Below are 18,586 nucleotides of genomic sequence, written 5' to 3' on the forward strand. Positions count from 1 at the left end.
ACAGAAGGGCGGTGCTCTGTCATATATTTTATAGTGAGAGATACAGCAGGACTTTTTAAAAAACAGTTTTTGCAGTTTTCTATAGAAACTCTGACTTGCCTCATCTAGAGTGACAACTACAGATGTCCATGTGCCTCTTCAGACCTTATGTCTTCTTCTTCCAACACTGCCACAGAATTTGATTTTTCTGGAAAGTTCTCCTTGATTAATCACACTCTGCTTACACGTGTATACACAAGAATCTCTTAATATGAACTTGTCTCTTTGCAGAGTGTACCTAAATTGCCCATATGTGAACATGTGATTACTATCTCTTTAGTACATCTGGGACCTTTGTGTGATTTCAACATAGAAATAATCACCAACTCATGGACTGTGGGTGCCCAGTTTGCATACAACAGAAGGTAGGGAAACACATATATGGTTAATAAATGGGAATGAGTTTAGAACCTGGAAGATGAAAGCAATCCTCAGTTTGCCTGTACTTGCAAGAGACCTATAACTGGGCAGCCGATTTGTTCAATGTTTTCCTTCTAGACTTTCTATTTAAGCAGTGGTGACAAACATAGGAAATGTGACAAAGCCAGTCTTCAAACAAGTCCTTACTCAGCCATATAAGAACAAAGGGGCAGTCAATGATATCAAAGGGCAACTCATTTAAAACAGATAAGAGAAAATGCATTTTTTACCTACTATATAATTAACTTATGAGTTTGCTGTGCAGGAAATTGTTTTGGCAAGTAATTTGATATAATTTTTTTTTTTAAAAAAGGATTAGACTAAGAATACAATCCATTTCTGCCCTTGTGGGGGTTGGGAATGAGGAGGGCAAGCCATCTTTGTTTATAGTGAACTACCATGTGTGTCCAGAAGTTCAGCATTTCAAAATTTGGTCAGTCTTTCAAAATTGAACAGCAATATTGACAAGGAGGGGTTGAGATTCCCACTTAGAAAATCTCAAAAGGTACAAAACCCAGACAGTGGGATGAAGCCAGAGCCTTCTATTCTGCTGCTGTTCTTTGCTGTGGAGTTCCAATGCACAGCAGAAATCTGAAAGCCATTCTCTAGTAACAAGAGACTTTGGAGGAGAGGGAGACAGGTGGGATTTCCTTCTTGTGTTTCTAATGGGAATAATGATAGTCTACATTTCCAGATATGACAGGTGCAGGGGAACCCATTACAACCTGCTGGAGACTGCCCACCCTCCAGTCAGCTCCTTCTCCTGTCCCTGTTCAGGACTGGAAACTGCAAGTGACAACACAGATGCCAGAGGTCAGTGAGCAGAGAAGCTGATGGTGGCATGGTAAGCAGAGAAATAGAAAATCCACTCCTCCCCAAATCCAGACTTGAGCGTTTCCCTGGACAAAGTCAACCAATGACTGAAAATGAAATGAATGTGTGTTTGTTTATGTGTTTGCACATTTACAGTCACATTTTTCTGCCTGATTCCACCAAATAGTTGAAGCAACTGAGTAATATGGTTCTTACCCTCAAGGCATATGCAATCTCATCCAGAGAAAGACCTATAAATGCAGCCCTGCCATGCAAAGAAGAATAGTGGGAGTGCTACAAAAGCATCATCTGATTTTGGAGAAATTCAAACTAAGATAGTAATTAATCTTCACTTTCTTCATCTTTCAAATGGGGAAAATAATGCCATCTTAAATAATCATAAGAAATTGATAAGATAATGGGTATAAAGAACCTAGCAGGGTATCTGACATAGTAATTAAGTGTTTCACAAATAATGGCTCTTCAATACCTAGAATTCAAAGATCTAACTATCTGTAGAGTAGTAATTGCTGAAAAATTTTAAGGAAAGGCATGCTTTGAGGAGATTACCATAGCTTTGCTGGAGGGACCCTATTTTTTGTAGATTCCTGGCCTTCATTGTAGGATGGAATGGTGGAACCCTCTAATGTTCCCCAAATCAATTTCTGCACTTGGTCCCACATGAGGGGTTACATGTTTCTGCCATATGACTAATTCTGGCCAATGGTGAGTAGAAGTTACTGTGTCATACATTTATTGGTGTGATATTCTCCTGTTCTTCTCTTTCCCCTACACTGGGAATGGACAAAATTCTAAGTTATGAAACTTGGGTCTCTGAGTAAAGATGCTTCAGAGCTCAGTCTTTTATAGTCTAATGTACAGATAACATAAACTATCAGCAACTTTTATTTCCACTCACTCAAATTTTGTGGCTATCTGTTATTGCAGCATAAGCTAGATCATCCTGACTAATATACAGGTAAGAATAAGGAAGATGGAAAGCAAGCTAGTTAGGAGTCGATTGCAATCCTGAAGTACAAAGGGTCTGAAGTAAACCTGGAAATTGAAAAGCAAGGGAGAGATATAAAAGAACAGTTTTCAAGGAAGAAGAAACTACAAGTAGAAGATAAAAGAAAAAGAAGTAAAAGCAACTCCAAGGGCTCAAACTTGAAAAACTGGAAGGAAAATGGTCCCTCCCCCACCCCCACCCCCAAAAAAAGGGCAAATCACAGTAAGGGTGAAGGTCAGGAAGATGAGGGTATAAGAAGTAAATTTAAAGAACTTCTATTTCCTGTCAGCAAGAGAAGACTTCCTATTTCCCCTCCCTACTCAGGGCAAGAATTGAGGAATGAAACTGAGATGAGCCACAAGGGGGTTCTCTGGGGCTACCTTCATAACACATGTGGGGATCATAAATCCAGCTACAGGGCTTGAATGTGGGGACCTGTCCCCAGGACCCCTGCCTTATAGAACAGTGCCTCCTCCCACCCACAACTGCTCCAGTTGAAGAAATAACACACATCTGCTCTACACAACCCAGAGGAAGGTTGCTCAACAATTTAGTTAATTTAATATTGTCTAGACAACTGAATTATGTAACTTCAAAGGGGAAAAGAAAACAAATGTACGTCATTTTTTTTTTCTTATAGCCCAAGAGTGTTTTACCAGAGAAAATTAGCATTTCAGCTCTCCTGAGCTTCATTGTGGAATTTAAAAATACCACTTATCTTCAAGAATTTGTAAGAACCCTATATTTTCTAAACTTGTGAACAAAATCCTCAGGAACTCAAAACTCCACTCTCAGACCTTAAATGTGAACTATTCAATCATACTATTTGATATTATAAAGTGTTATTAAATCATTTGGTTTTTCTAGGTAAAGTATAATTGTGAAGTGAAGGCTTTCTATCTGACCAGAAGATGAGAATAATAATATGTATAATAGATAATATCAAAGTAGAGACCCTTTCTTTTCCATAGATGTGTTTTTTTTTCCATTTTCAAGTTTTGAAACTATCTTTCTTTTATAACCCCAAAGTTACAGCTATTTTACTAATTATATTGAAAGTGCTAGAAGATGTCAAGAAAATTGGGTAATACAATAAAACAGCCTTACCACATATTTAAGCCCTTTTATCTTTAACAGTTTTGTGAAATCTGCAGACCATCTAACCTGCTCAGTGAATTTTCATTTATATTAAACTACATTAATAAAGATCTATAATAAGAAATTATACTGAAAAAGCAATTCATAATGTACCTTTCAGCTTTATAATTAGTTCTATAATCTGTAATCAGATGATTTAAATCTAATATAGTTAAATTACAAAATAGGCAATTTCTGTTTCTGAGAAGAACCATTATATCTTTGGAATTTTCCAAAGCATTAATAACTTTGGAGCAATTATTATATTTCTTATTCACTTTATTCCCAGAAATTAGCAGAATACCTAGCATATGGTACTTGCTAAATAAACAAATGTTGAATGAATAAATGAATATGTAAACATGAATAAGTGATTAGCAAAATCACAGTAATTTGTCATAGCCCCCATTCAGCACCTGAATGGTATCCACTTCCATGTCTCAACTCAGAGCACAGATTCATTTCCTTCTGATTGGTTTGGTGTCCATTTTGACTAAATGGTACCTTTGCCTTATCAGTCATTAAGAATAAGCATGCCTGCCTCCAGATAATGTCACAAATACCACTGATCTAAGTAAGAGTCAAGAGATGTAGGGTCTGGTCCTCCTGCCAACCCTGTTAACATTTCTGAATTTGTTTGCATGTATACTTTTTTTTTTTTGAACTGATTTTTTTTATGTTTTGAACTGATTGCAAACTAGGTTCCATTCAGACACATAATAGGTATTATAAGACTTAACTCATAAAACTTCAAAAGGTATATGATTTATCCCCCATTTTACATATGGAAAAAGAAAATCAAGACTCAGAAAGATCAAGGAACATGACCAAGATGGCAAGTCTAAGAGGTAAGGTTGTAAAATAGGCCTATCTAACTCCAAATCTGTTACCTAGGACTATTAATACTAGTAGCAATAGTGACAACAAAGAGAAAGAGTTTTCTAAAGTCTTAAGCATTATAAAACTACAATCTATCATTATCATCTTCATCATCATCATCATCATCTGTCAATCTCTTGTATTTCTATCATTGTCCTCATAGGCATATCTTGTCTGAATCTGATGGATATCATTTAACTAGTCATTGAGTCCCTGACTTGACCAGAGCTCTATAATGGGCTCTGACCAGGTTTGCCTTATTCAAACCCCTTCTTGGTCCCTTTAGATTAGACAAGACTGTCTGAGCAGGTTCACACGTTGTCATCATTTCATAAGTACAGAGTCACCATTTAGGAGACATGTCTGCTCACACTTTTATAATCTGTGTGAAATGCAAGATGTTGCTTGTGGTAAAGTACTCCCAATTCAGAAACTCAAGGCAATGGTATTGTTTTCTTCCGGGAATATATCCTTAAGTCATAAGTATGCTGATGTTTCAGGGTAACATGTTGAGGATTATGGAGGCTTGGTAAATGCCCACTCTGGACTTCCAATGCCCTGGAAGGACCTCACTTTCAGCTGAAAATATTCCATGGCTGTCAAGAAAGCTGAGCCCACATTATATCCCCCAGGCTGATACCTCCTGAAATGATTTGATGAGAACCTACCATTTGTGCTGATTAGAGAAAACTGTAAAATGTGAAAGATGTGAGTGTCAGAGTATCCATCTGGACCATGTCTTCAACCCTCCCTCTTCAGAGCAACTTCAGGTCTGCAGAAGCAGAAAGGAGATGTGGCTAGGAAGGGCACCACCTGTCCTGTCTTGGTTCAAAGCCCACCCCTGTGACTCGTAACCTCTTTATGCCTCAGTCTCTTCAAGATGGTCATGGAAAATATCTGATTCAAACGTATGATAAAAGGAATAAAAGTGTTATTATATTTAAGTGTTTTAAATACACTTGTCATGTAATAAAGCTATGTAAATGTTGAATTCTTTTAAAAAATCCTGAGTTTACTGATCACTGTAATTTTTTCATGTGTATTCCATTAAAGAAGATGCAGGCTTTAGGGAGGGTTGGAGACTTGCTTTCTGAAGAGGGCTTCCTCGACTGGAACTCTACCCAGACAAAATTAGTTGACAATTTCATTAGGACTTGGCAGAAGCTTATGTACATCCTACTCTGGAGAGATTACCTGAGCAAAACATGAGTGTGAACAGGAGGCAGGACATTTATTTTCAACAAACCAAATCAAACCTAAACAGTTTCGGAAATCACTGTGGGCAAAAGAAAGTCTCCTTTAGTTGCTTTCTGAATGAACCAATAACCTTCATTTCCTGATACTGGCACTGATGATGGCCAATGTGCCCAGAAGGCTTGGGATGGCTGAGGTACACACTCTGGATGGCCCATGCATTGGCTCTCACCCTCAGTTCCACCTGCAGATACATGGGGTAAAAACTCAGGGTCACCCCTATTATTCCTAATTGTTGTTGGAAACAGATGACCTTCTCTTTTGTAAATAGATTCAATAAAAGTACAACAATAAAAAACTAAGGTGACTGCTTTAGAATAACTCCATAAAAGTGATTACTAAAAACAATTACTGCAATTCTAAAAGAAGCCCAAGACACTTAGATCATGAACTATGGCTGCAATTTATGCCTAAACTCCTACTTGTGGGAAGAAGAAGAGAAGAGGAAGATGAGGAGGAGGAGGAGGAGGAGGAGGAGAAATTTGCCCTACACCTAAACATTACCAAATACATCTCCCATTGTCATTTTTACCTGAAAATAAAATGTAATAGAATCGTGGAAATCATCTGTGGAACTTACTTTCTCAATTAACTAACAAATGAAACTAGGACTGGATAAGAGAGCTTTTATTTTAATTATATGAAAATAATTACTCTTGATAACAATAAATTCCTGTTTTTCTTTATAACTAAGCTATTGTTGTTACCTTAAGATATGAGCATAATAGGGGTTCTAGGACATGGATCAAGCCTATAAGACTTTCTATATGTATTGTGGATATAGTCAGTCATTGTGTATTAGTCATTGCAGTGCTTAGTGGGTGATGTTATGTTCTCAGGATTATTTACAATTACAACAACAAGCTAACTCTCCTAGACTTGGTTTACTGTTCATCACACATTTAATCATTACAACCAGTCTTCATTGGTGTTTAGGAATTGGATCAGGCTGTTTGCCAGGAAACACAAGGGTTTCAACAGGAAAGAGGATATTAATGATGTCATTGACCAATGAGACTACTGAGGGAGCAAACAAAAGGAAACAGCAGCTATCTGACAGCTCAGAACTAATAGAGTTCCAGCACTTTAAATCAGAAGTCATTAAACTACAGCTCATGGTCTAACTTTGGCCCTTGCCTTGTTTTTGTAAATAAAGTTTTATTAAAACATAACATACATGTTTATTTACATATTACCTATGGCTGCTTTTGCTCTACAATGGCAGAGATGAGTAGCTATGACTGAGATCCAACAAATAAAAATAAATTAAATAAAATATTTACTGTAGTTCTTTACAAAACATGTTTGCTAATCTTGACTCTAAAGGAGCAATGCTATGCAAGGTGATACTCTAAGAAGTATGGCTATAACTGTGTTTTTCAGAAATGTTCTGGAATCTTGCCATAGAGGATTAATTCCTCAAGGTTATCCCCAACAAGGAGAGGCAGACCATGTATTTAACTAATCCACTGTCATATTCAAATTTCCCCTTCACAGGTGCTCCACTTCAGAGTATGCTGTGGATAATATAATTCCAGAGGGGAATTTTGATAGTTTAGAAATGTGTTTTCCATCTATACCTGACCCCCTGCCTGGTGCCTCTCACAAACGTGTAGTTTGGAGCTGAGAAGAAGGAACTGTGAAGGTGTTTCTGATGTGACTGGAGATCAGGGGCAACCTTTTCACCAATCATTTGTTTCTCCATACATGACACTGTCTTGAAAACCTGGGCTTAAGTTTCTAAATGTAAAAGCAAAGACTAAGTTCTAGAGGAAGGTAAAACCAATCAATGAAAATAGAATTTGCACATAATCTCTCTACTATGGAGTCATAGAGGTGATAGATCTATCAGAGAGAGTGTCAGACAAGAGGTCAGACAACTTGGGTCCTAGTGCAAAGTCCACCTAACTAGCAGCATGACCTTAGGCAAATGATGCATCTTCCCTAGACCATACAGTGTTACCCCTAAAGTGCCTTCCAGTGCTAACATTATGATGCCAGCCTCAGGGGGCTCTGCTGTACTACCGGTGTCTAGCACACAGCAGATGTTATATGAATGTTAGCAATCGATATTGTTTTGTGAAGGCATAAACATGCTTTTAAATGTAAATATGCATTCTTCCCTATCACAACCATCAGTGACCTACAAACAAGTTATAAACTATTGGACATAACTATGAACAATGAAGACTACAATTTCTACTGACCTTTTCAGCACAAATGAATGCAATGCATTTTTTTTTTTTTTTTTTTTTTTTTGCTTTTAGTTGTTGGTGGGTCTCAGATCCAAAACCCAAGCAGTTCAACTGGGGAACTGGTGGTTCAATCAAAAGGCTGTATTTTCTAATGTGATATAGATATTTTTCCCCTGAAAATCCCAATGCAGTTTAGGACTGAGAAATGGGATCCAGGATTTGGAATTCCCCAACATCTTTTGCCTTCTTCCTACAATATACATAGCCTCCCCTTACCTGAAGGGATTATATTCTAGGACTCCCAGTGGATGCCTAAAAATGAAGATAATACTAAACTAGATATATATATAGTTTCTCTCTCTCTCTCTCTCTCTCTCTCTCTCTCTCTATATATATATATATATATATATACTGATTTTTCATAATTTTACATATCTATGATAAAGTTTAATTTATAAGTTAGATATAGTAAAAGATTAATAATAATAACTAATAAGATAGAATAATTTTAATAATTTTAATTTTATGCTTTAATAAAACTGCCATCATCACTACTCTTGCTCCTTGTGGCCATCATTAAGTGAAATAAGAGTTGCTTGAACATAAGCACTATGACATGAGATAGGTGAACGAACAACCTGAGATAGCCACTAAGTGACTAATGGGTGGGTAGCACATATAGCATGGAAACACTGAATAATGGGATGATTTATGTCCTAGGTAGGATATAGTGGTACAGTACAAGATTTCATCACACAGGAATAGCATATAATCTAAAACTTATGAATTGTTTGTTTCTAGAATTTTCCATTTAATAATTTCAGACTGAGGTTGATCATGGGTAACTAAAGCGATGGAAAGTGAAACCACAGATAAGAGAGACTTATGGGGTAACATTTGTCTACCAACATGGTAAATGGCATTCCAATTTGCATGTCCAAATAAAAATTAGTCAATCATGGGCATACAGAACTGCCAGTGCCTGCCATAACCTTTCAGGCTTCACCACATCAGAGATGGACAGCCCACTTCTGGCTGCCAGCATCTCCAACTTTTTGCCTGAGAGTTTTCTCTGAAGATAAGAAACCTGCTCTGTTTATAATAAGTCCAGCAGGCTGGAAGTACTGGGGAATTAGGATCCACCCTCCCAGCATCCCCCCCCACCCCAATGACCAACAGGATTGGTTTAAGCACTCCAGCTCCCTTGCCCCTCAGGTAGGATAACTGAGTCATGTTCTAGATTTTCTCCTGTGAGTTTGAACTTAACCACTCACATACAACTGGCTTGATTACAAAACCTCTCTGACTCCCTGTCTCACTCCTCCATTCCTCTTGCTCATTTTGTTTGCACCTTCCAAATAAACTACTCTCATTCAAATCCTTGTCTCTGAGTTCTGTTTCTGGGGAATTCACTCTAAGACAATGGAGATGACCTAATAAATTCTTTTTAGCTTGACTAATAAACATATTCAACTCTACTAATCTTATGAAATATAGGGCACAAGATTTTATAGCCAAGAGATCAGAACAGGGTCTTTAAAATAGCAGGAACATAAAAATCAGCTAAACCTAACCACAGTGGAAGAAAGTCCCCAGACTACCGTGGTCTTTCTCTTTAGTTCAAATCCACTGGAGTTATGAGAGGTTAGTTTGGGGTCATAATGACTTTCTCAAAAGATGAAGAATTGTCTTCCCTTCATTCCACATGTGTCCAGAGATGTCTGGATCCTTAGAATTTTTCTTTTGGTTAAATTATTTTTATCTAAGTTAAGAGAACAATAATCAACTTTATTCTCTTTAACATTTACAGCGTATCAAGCATAGTAAGTTCACTTTTAGTTATCAATCTGCAAGTCTTATGTAGTAAGCCCATTTCAATGGGGGAAGGTGGACAGTCACCTGAAAGGTTAGTTTTCTAACTTTTCACCCTTCTGGTAAATGATGGAATACAGATTCAAATTTCTCTCAGTCATGCTTAGTCTCCTTCCTGCACAACTTTTCAGAAGAGCCAGCTACTATCCTCAGGCACAAAAGACATCGAGGCTAAGAAAATAGTATGATGCATTGCTGTGATTATGCTTTTACTAGGTTACCAGACTTATCAAACAGAAACACAGAATGTCCAATTAAATTTGAACTTTGGATGAACAATGACTTTTTTCCACAAGCAATATTTTGGATATACCCACACTAAAATGTATTTGTTTGATTCAGTAAGTTTCATTGCAAAAGTATTTATCGTTTATCTGAATTTAAGCTCAAGTGGGCATCCTGAATTTTATCTGGTAACATCTGATATGATGCTTATTTTATTACTTACTTTATGTGTTAATCAAAACAATATAATATATGTAACAGGAAAAATTTTTAATTCTTTTTATTTTTTTTTACCATGGTGAGGACATTTAGCATAATATCTACCCTTTTTACAGATTTTTAAGTGTAAAATACATTTTAGTTGACTATAGACACAAATTTGTACAAGAGATCTCTAGGACTTACTTATAGAATTTATATTAAGAGCTATGGATACTTCTGTAATTATTTCTGAGCACCACACTATCATGAGCAAGTTAGTCTCAGTATTCTCTTATCCATAGGCCAGCAGATCTGTGCTCAGAGGACAAGCTCATCCTCAAAATATCAAGGTTTCTATTACATTTCCAGTTACCCCATGAATTTACAGCAGCCTTCCCTAAGCTTAATCAGACCTGATCCTCAGAGAGCTCTGAATGCAAGCTACACACAAATCAAAACCTTATGGGTACGCCTAGGAGGAAAATAGTAGAAATGCGGCATATATTACAAAGTAGTAGTATCAAAGGTATCCATTAGGGTCTTAGAAGGAAGAAAATTGTCTTAATTTTAAAAAGATTTTAATTGAAAGGCTACTTACAGAAGTAAGAACAGCTGTAATAAAGAGCTAAGGATACTGATGTGACCAGAGACCACAACAGAAAGATGCTGTAACTACACCTGGGGTTAAAAGTGAGAGTGGAGAAGATGGAGTTACTGGACCAACCAGATTCAGGAGCCACAGAGGGTTGGGAGCCTGTGGTTGGAGAGAAACAAACAGCTACCAGCAAAGCAGGGAGAAATCAGGGAAGAGATACACTGGATTCTCTCCCCTGCTCTCCTCCTGGTGCTCCCCACTGACTGAACCCAAGGAGAAGGGGGATGTGGTGACATTGGAGCACGCAGCAGAGCAGAGGCTGAGTGAGTGCACAGTGAGGAGCAGGACAAAGGAGGAGGTCCACCAGGATGTGGGGCAGAGCACAACATGCTGGGACCTCACTCTCCATGGGTGAACATGTGGAATCCTTCATTTCCTTAATACTTGGTGCATCTTTTCCATCACTTTATCATGAAAATATTGAAACATACAGAAAAGTGGGAGAATTTTAGAGTGTTCGTGTATATATTCACCACCTGAGTTCAACCATTAATATTTTACTCAATTTATCATAGATCTAACAACGACCCTTCTCTCCATATGTTGGTGAACTTATTTTTTGATGCATTTTAAAGTAAATTTCAGACATCAGTATACATTTTCCTAATGCTCAGCATCAGATCATTTTTATAGTTCATTTTGATTGCTATTATAACCCAACTTATTTTAACTCTATATTTGTGCACATGTGCATCATCATGGACTTCTCTATAGATCAAGAAGTCAATTGATGAATGGATCCATTGATTGTTTTCTTTCAGTTGGACTGCCCTGGGGCATTCATTTCAATAGGCTTGTTGGTCCTTAAAAAAAAAGAAAGAAAGAAAGAAAGAATGAAAAAACCCTTTGCAAACACTCTTGCTTTTGGTTGCTTTCCTTCTCAGGGATTACAGAATTGATCTTCATAAGCAAGCCAGGGTCAGCACAATCAGACTGAAGAAGAATGTTGAAGAACTGGGGCACTGTTTTCCTCATGACCTTGCAGTCAGACCTCATCACAGGAGACAGTTCTCCTGCAACCTGACCTTCTCAATCATACCAGTCCCACACAAGCCTCATTTGCCTTTGGTTCTAAAGACAGATGGGGGAAAAGGGAGTATTGAGCATTGGACTGTTTTAACTCCCTCCTCACCCACTGTCTTTTGATGTCTGAGTAAGTGGCACTGCCTTTGCTTCTTAACCTGCAAAGACATGATAAAAAGCTGGTCTGAGGCATGTCATGTCAAGCCCCACCTGTTCCCTGGGTATGGCTGGCGATGTATTTCACAGTGTGAACTCCATCAGTGTCTCCTTAAAACCCTGCCATTCCAACAGTCTTTGGCAGCATGTAGATGGGACTTAACTTCTACACTGCTGCTGACTGACCTCGGGCATTCTGTTCTCTGAATCACATTGCAAGGCGGGTTTTCAAATGTCTGCATAGGTTGAGCAAAAATGTTGGCAGGTGGAAGCGACACCTTTTCTGTATGGCCCTCAAGGAAGGAAATGAATTTGGGAGCTGGGAGCAGAACCAAATTAATCACACGAGATGAAAACATATTTGCCCAGAATGAGGCTGCTGTTTTCCATTCCACAGCTGTGGGTGAAGGGCTGATCACAGGCAAGACAGGCACTCCATCAGGCACTGCAGGAGATGCCCAGGTGGAGAGAAGCCGGGGTGCAATTCTTGACAAAGTTAAGAATAGAAGACATAAGTCAGGTATACCAACAACATGACATAAAGCAGAATGGGGGAAGAGAGGGATGGCCTCTGCCTAGGAGGAGGATGAAGGCTCACAGACCAGAGGGCAACTGAGTCAAGCTTTGAAGGGTCATTGAATTTCTTTGGGAAGGGATGAGGGAAGCATATTCCAAAGGGGCAAGTCAACATGTGGATAACATTCAGCACTGGGAGAGTGGAAAGGAGGCCTGTGGAATCACAGATAATCCAGCTTGGCAGGAAAACAGCCTGTGTATTCAGTGGAGAAGACAGGAAAGATAGTCGGGGCCATCTTGTGACAGGACTCAGATGCTGGACTTTAAACTTTGGAAGGCTATAGGGAGTCAGACCAGGATATTATACACAAGAGTGACCACATCAGAACTGCATTTGGAAAAGATTTATTCTGGCAGAGGATATGGTCAAAGCAAAATGGGGGAGAAAGCAGACATCACAGAAATAGCCACTTTTACGTTTGTTCTCTTAATGTAGTAGTAAAGAAGGTAGCTGACTTTTAAAAAATATTCCAACTACAAATAACCTCATTTGTGGTAGGGAATTGTACAGTTTTTACTACTACAATGGCTTGATGATTTTTTTCCTTGATTTTGTACAAAGCCCAAAACAAACATTGGCTATTTTTATTAAACTTGAATCTGACTCCAGGGCTTTCAACAATGTCACGAACTTTGCTGTCATTATTTGGGGATATAAACTTCAACAATCTGTACTATAAAATTAAGGAAATGAAATTTTTTTGTTCATGTTTTGTCAGATACCTAATTTCAATTATACATTTGTGCCAATGTCTTCAAAATTGGAAGTTATATCAAATATGAAAAAACTACCAACTCTACCACTATATAATTATAAACTGTAATCAATCTAATTAAGGTGCACTAACTTTAGAGTGCCCATTGTATACCAAATGTTTAGGAATATTTGTAGGTGTATTTAAATAAATCACACAAAGCCCTTGTTGTAGATATTATGAACCTTAAATGTCAAAAAAGTAATCTCAAGAATATAGAGATGAATTACTACATCTGGCATCAGACAACAATAAATGTTGACGCTAGAATTCAAACCTAGGGTTGCCTGTTGGAGTCTCCTTACGATTCCTCCAAGATGAAGGGATACATGTTCCCCATGTCGGATGTGACTAAGCCTGTCAATTACTTTCAAATATCTATTAAATGAATGCTTCTTCCTGAAACCTAGTGGTTTATTTATTTAACTACACCAATTAGAAACTCCCAGAATATCAAACAAATGTGTGAGAAACTAACAGAAAGCCTTGAGATGGGAATGGTAAGCCTTGAAATATTGAAGGTCTAGCAAGTGTCATTTACTACCCATGAAGATGACTGGGTAGTGAAGGAATGAAAGGCTTCAAAGCCAGGCTCTGTCATCTGGGGGGTCCCTGAGACCCCAGAAATGTTCTTCTCTAGGAGATACCTGGGAGGATTCAGGGGATATCCCCCAGCTGCGACAGCTGCTGCTGGTTTGGAAACAGCCCCGTAGTTATCAGGTCTTTTGCAAAACCAGCACTTTCTCTGTGCATCAAACAGCCTGAAGCACGACTGAAAGCAGCCCTGGGTCATTCCACAGAGTGTCCCATGACATACAAGGAGCCTCTCCAGTTGAAGGCTGGATGAGGAGGATGTTTCATTGGCAATGTCCTTCCTGACTGCAGAGGGACTCAGGCACTCTGCGATGAGTTTATCCATTAGCTGTAGCAACATCTCTGGGTGGACAGGAAGCAACAAGAGCAAGGGGGTTGTCAACCCAGGTTCACGTGCTGCCTAAACCTATTCCTTATGGTAGCTTTATGCCCTAACTTCCTGGTGGGGCAAGAATTACAAAAATCAAATGAGATCAACCAAATGTACCAAATGATTTTTGTTGGGATACATCCACAACATCTTTATTTCTCATCAGATCAGGCTGTGGTGTCTAAAAAATGATTCTTATATTATAAGAAGCATCTCTCACTGATTGAATTTTTCTACCATGTATAGAATTTTCTATAGTGTATAGTCCTTTTGTTACAGAACACAAATTGAAGGAGCTTCTAAAATATTGGATTACTTGATATGCCTTAGAAATTCACTCTATTTAATCTGCTAGGTAGTTGTGTTACTTTTTTAAAGAGTTCTACTTTTTTGTAAAATGTAGAAAACATGTAGCAACATCTAGTATATATTAACTTAGCCACGTATACCTTTTTGGGACCCTATTGAAAAATCAACCTAAGTCAATTTAACTGCTTAGTTTTTAGGTTCTTTCATTAAATTAGCTGGTCTCCAACAAATAGATATATGGTAACTGATATGCCCTGTGTGTGCTTTGAATTATCCAGTAAGGGTTCATATATTGAAATTTAATCCCCATTGTGAGGTATTAAGAAAGTGGAAACTTAAATCTGACTATGGTGTTTAGAAATGAGGCCCAGAGAAGTGATTAGGATTAGATAAGGATATCAGGGTGCAGCCCCCATGATTGAAGACTTACAAAAAGAGGAAGAGAGCCAGGCACAGTGTACATACCTATAATCTCAGTAACTTGGGAGGTTGAGGCAGGAGGAATTGCAAGTTTGGGACCAGCCTCAGCAACTTTGCAAAGCTGTAAGCAGTTTAGTGAGACCCTGTCTCAAAAACAAAAAGGGCCATACAACATGGCTTGGTGGCAAAGGACCTCTGGTTCAATCCCCAGTTCAAAAAAAAAAAAAAAGGCCGGGGGAGAGAAACACACACACACACATGCACATGCTCCTTCTCTCTGACCATGACATGCTCTGCGCCCCTTGGACTCTGCTAGCACGGTCATCACCAGGTGCAGCCCTATGATCATGGACCTAAACTGAGAGCAAAAACAATCTCTTTATCATACCCAGACTCAGGCATTTTGCTGTAGTAACAGCAGACTAATACAGATAATAGTTTGCTTTTCAGCCAGGTTGTACACTACAATTAAAGCAAATGTCAGGCCAAATTCTGCCACCTATACCAACATCCACAGGCAAAAGACACAAAAACTATCATAGGAGCTTCTCTTGCAAATTTGGTAACATCTCTTCTTTGCCATTTTAGGAACTCCACAGTAGTACAGCAGAGACAACCCACCACATCTGGTTCATTTCCTTTCTTTGTACACAGCACACAGTCTTCTCCAGAACCCTTACAGTTTGGTTGGGGCCCATGTGACCATGGTCTGATGCAGTACATAAAATCTCTTATGCAAACCTTTCTCTTTATCTTGGAGATCCATTTTTTTATAGTTGTAGATAGACAGAATGCCTTTATTTTATTTGTTTATTTTTATGTGGTGCTAAGGATCAAATCCAGTGCCTCACACATGCTAGGCAAGTGCTCTGCCACTGAGCTACATCTCCAGCCCTGGGGATCCATTTTGAAGATGATGTCTTTATAATATGGAGGTATTAAAGACAGAATAACTCGGGTCTTTATATCACCCTTTAGAGGATGGCAGCCCAGAAGAGCCAGTCAACCAGAAATAACACACTGGACTTGGAATAAATGAAAAATAAATTTTGTGTGAAGCCACCAAAATTTTCGGAGTTTCTCATCACATCACATAGTGTTAATTATCTTGATTAATGCAAACACCTGCCTATATCTATTAAGGCAGATACAGTAACATTGTAACAGCAGCATCAGCAAATCATCTAGGGGGCCAGGCAAATGACTCTAATTTTACATGGGCCTTATATCTAGCAAAATTTATGCTAATTAACAAATTAGCATAAATTTTTTGATAGTTTGTGAGTTTTTGATAACATCATTCAAAGTATTTTTGTAGCCACCTTTGAGAATGGATTATAAGGTTCTTCAAATAATAACTAAGCAGTTCTGGAGTGTGGGTTTTCACCTAGGGCACAGGTAAAGTTTCAAATATTTAACCAGTGGTATGGCACCGTCACCAACATAAGAAAATAGATGTGAACTCTCATGGTAGAGTGCTGTCTTCTAACCTGGATTACTTCAAGCATTAACTAAGCTCCCCTAGGATAGAGATTAAAGTAATTCATACTGCTACTGTTTATATTGAACTATTTAAAAAATAAATCACAGACAATATAACAGGCAACTAATTCACAGCCGCCACCCATTTTATTTATTTCTCTGCTCACTCTAAGAATCACAAGCAAAGGATCATGGGACTATTCTTAAGTGTAAGATTAGATCAATAAAATTAGCCATCTGTCCAAGGAAGGCTTTAAACGCAGGTTATATTTAAGTATTATGTTCCCAACTGCCCAGATGTTATACCAAAGTGCCTGCTGATACGACTCCTTTTGCACAATATAAACTGTTAAATGGCTAATATAAACCTATTGCACCAAGAAAAATAAATAGCATTAACATTGGATTAAATTTGATTTGGGATTTTTGGGTTCCCTGTCAGCAAACACAAGTGTTAAAATTTAAATTGCTCAGGATTTGCAGAGTCAGAAAAAGAATGAAACATCAAGTGTCTTTAGGGGAATAGAGAATGAAGAGACTTGGAATTGAGATCAAAGCATCAGAAAGTACATCCTTGGTTGGTCTGGTTGGTTATGGTAATAATAATTACTGTGATTATTGTTAGATAATATAGGCTGAGTATCCTTTATCCAAAATGCCTAGGTAGTTCCAAATTTAAATTTTTTCAGACTTCAGAATATATGCATATATGTACTGAAATATCCTGGAAACAGAACCTAAATCTAAACATGAAATTTATATACACTTTATACTATAAACTAAAAGTAATTTTATGAACTATTGTTTTGTAACTTGCGTACAAAACTACTTTCACACATAAGGTAAGCTATGGAATTTTCTACTTGTGGAATTATGTGAAAGCTCAAAAGGTTTTGGATTTTGGACAATTCTGGGTTTCAGATTTTCAACCTGTAATATCTTATGTAACACTTGAGCTCTTTCAAAGCACTAGTTTGAAACTTTATTTCCTTTGATTCTTAAAATAAGCTAATGGAGTTATCTAGGATAAGTGGGGACTCCCTATAGCTGAGAAAATATAAGAATAATTAACAGGAAGTGGATTGAGCCTGGTCTATCTTTTTAGGTTACTGGTAGTGGCTCATGAATTACTCTGACCTCCTGGTCACTGAGCAAGATCTGAACTACTTCCTAGTTCTCTAGCTTCACGTAAACATTTGCTGACTCCCAATCACAGATCAGTCTGGATAACTTTCTTTTTGGAACAGCTTCCCGCCTCCACCTCCATCCTGTAAAACTTTGCCCAAAACAGTTACCAGGAAAACATCGCCCATCAACCTGAGGGTTACCATTTCACAAAGGAAAACCATTCAAGGGGAATCCACATACTTTGCAGCTTCATTTTCCAAACTAACACACCCAGGCAGGCAGTCTTTCTGATTTGTAAATTAATTTATACAAAAAAATTTGCAACTCAATACAAATTAAATCACGTGCAATCACACATTACATGTATAGAAAAGGATAAAAGTACATGTAATCATCAATGACTGTGTTTGTTACTTAGGATACCTGCAAATATATTTATCCTGTAAGGTTTTTAATTTTTTCTTACCCAGATTAAACAATCCGAGTTTCTTCAATAGTGCCTTCAAACTTCAGTCTTCTAATCCTTTTGCCTTGGTTCGTGCACTTTCTTAGTCTTCTGAGCAAGCCTATATGGTAGGTTCTCTCATTAACCAATTTTTATGGATGAAGAAACTGAGGCTTACTGAGCTTATATAATTTGCCCAATGCCACCAAGTAACTCATGTAAAACAGCGTCAGAACTTGAATCCAAATTTGTTGAATATCAAAACGTGTGTTCCCACCAGAGCTTTCCTGCTCAGCCAGGAAAACCAGCCATTGGAGGCAGAAAGAACAAACTTTGTAAAGGCAAGAGATAAAGGGAGGACAGGGATTGATTTTATAAAATAGGCAAGGCTTTTTGTTAAGGCTCCTGTGGGTTTCCCCCCTTGTGGAGCCATCTCTCAATGAACGTGTGGGAATGAGGGCGAGGAGAACCTGATTCCGACAAGATGTCATTCGTGTACCTTGAGAAAACCACACATCCCAAATCCAGCCTCCAAAAAACCCACTGAGAGTCTAAACACAGGGTTGTCTTATCAAATTACAGATACAGGAAGCAACATGCTGTTGATAGCAGTTGCAGTATGGTGAGAA

The 18,586-nt window shown here is 38.1% G+C and overlaps 1 protein-coding gene and 1 long non-coding RNA gene across 2 annotated transcripts in view; one reads left to right on the forward strand and one right to left on the reverse strand.

Annotated features, from left to right (window-relative positions):
- Nucleotides 1-6,798, forward strand: part of LOC124077777 (uncharacterized) — a 56,452-nt gene extending 49,654 nt beyond the window's left edge. Inside the window, exon 5 of the long non-coding RNA XR_006846718.2 lies at nt 1,154-6,798. This is a non-coding gene — a long non-coding RNA (uncharacterized LOC124077777). The remainder of the gene's footprint in view (nt 1-1,153) is intronic.
- The window catches only part of Egflam (EGF like, fibronectin type III and laminin G domains), a 174,171-nt gene that overhangs the window by 147,953 nt on the left and 7,632 nt on the right, over nt 1-18,586 (reverse strand). The window lies entirely within an intron of this gene.

The sequence above is a fragment of the Marmota monax genome, unplaced genomic scaffold (assembly GCF_021218885.2).
Source record: "Marmota monax isolate L192 unplaced genomic scaffold, Marmota_monax_Labrador192_F-V1.1 WCK01_AAM20220418_F8-fsc00077, whole genome shotgun sequence".
Taxonomy (NCBI): domain Eukaryota; kingdom Metazoa; phylum Chordata; class Mammalia; order Rodentia; family Sciuridae; genus Marmota; species Marmota monax.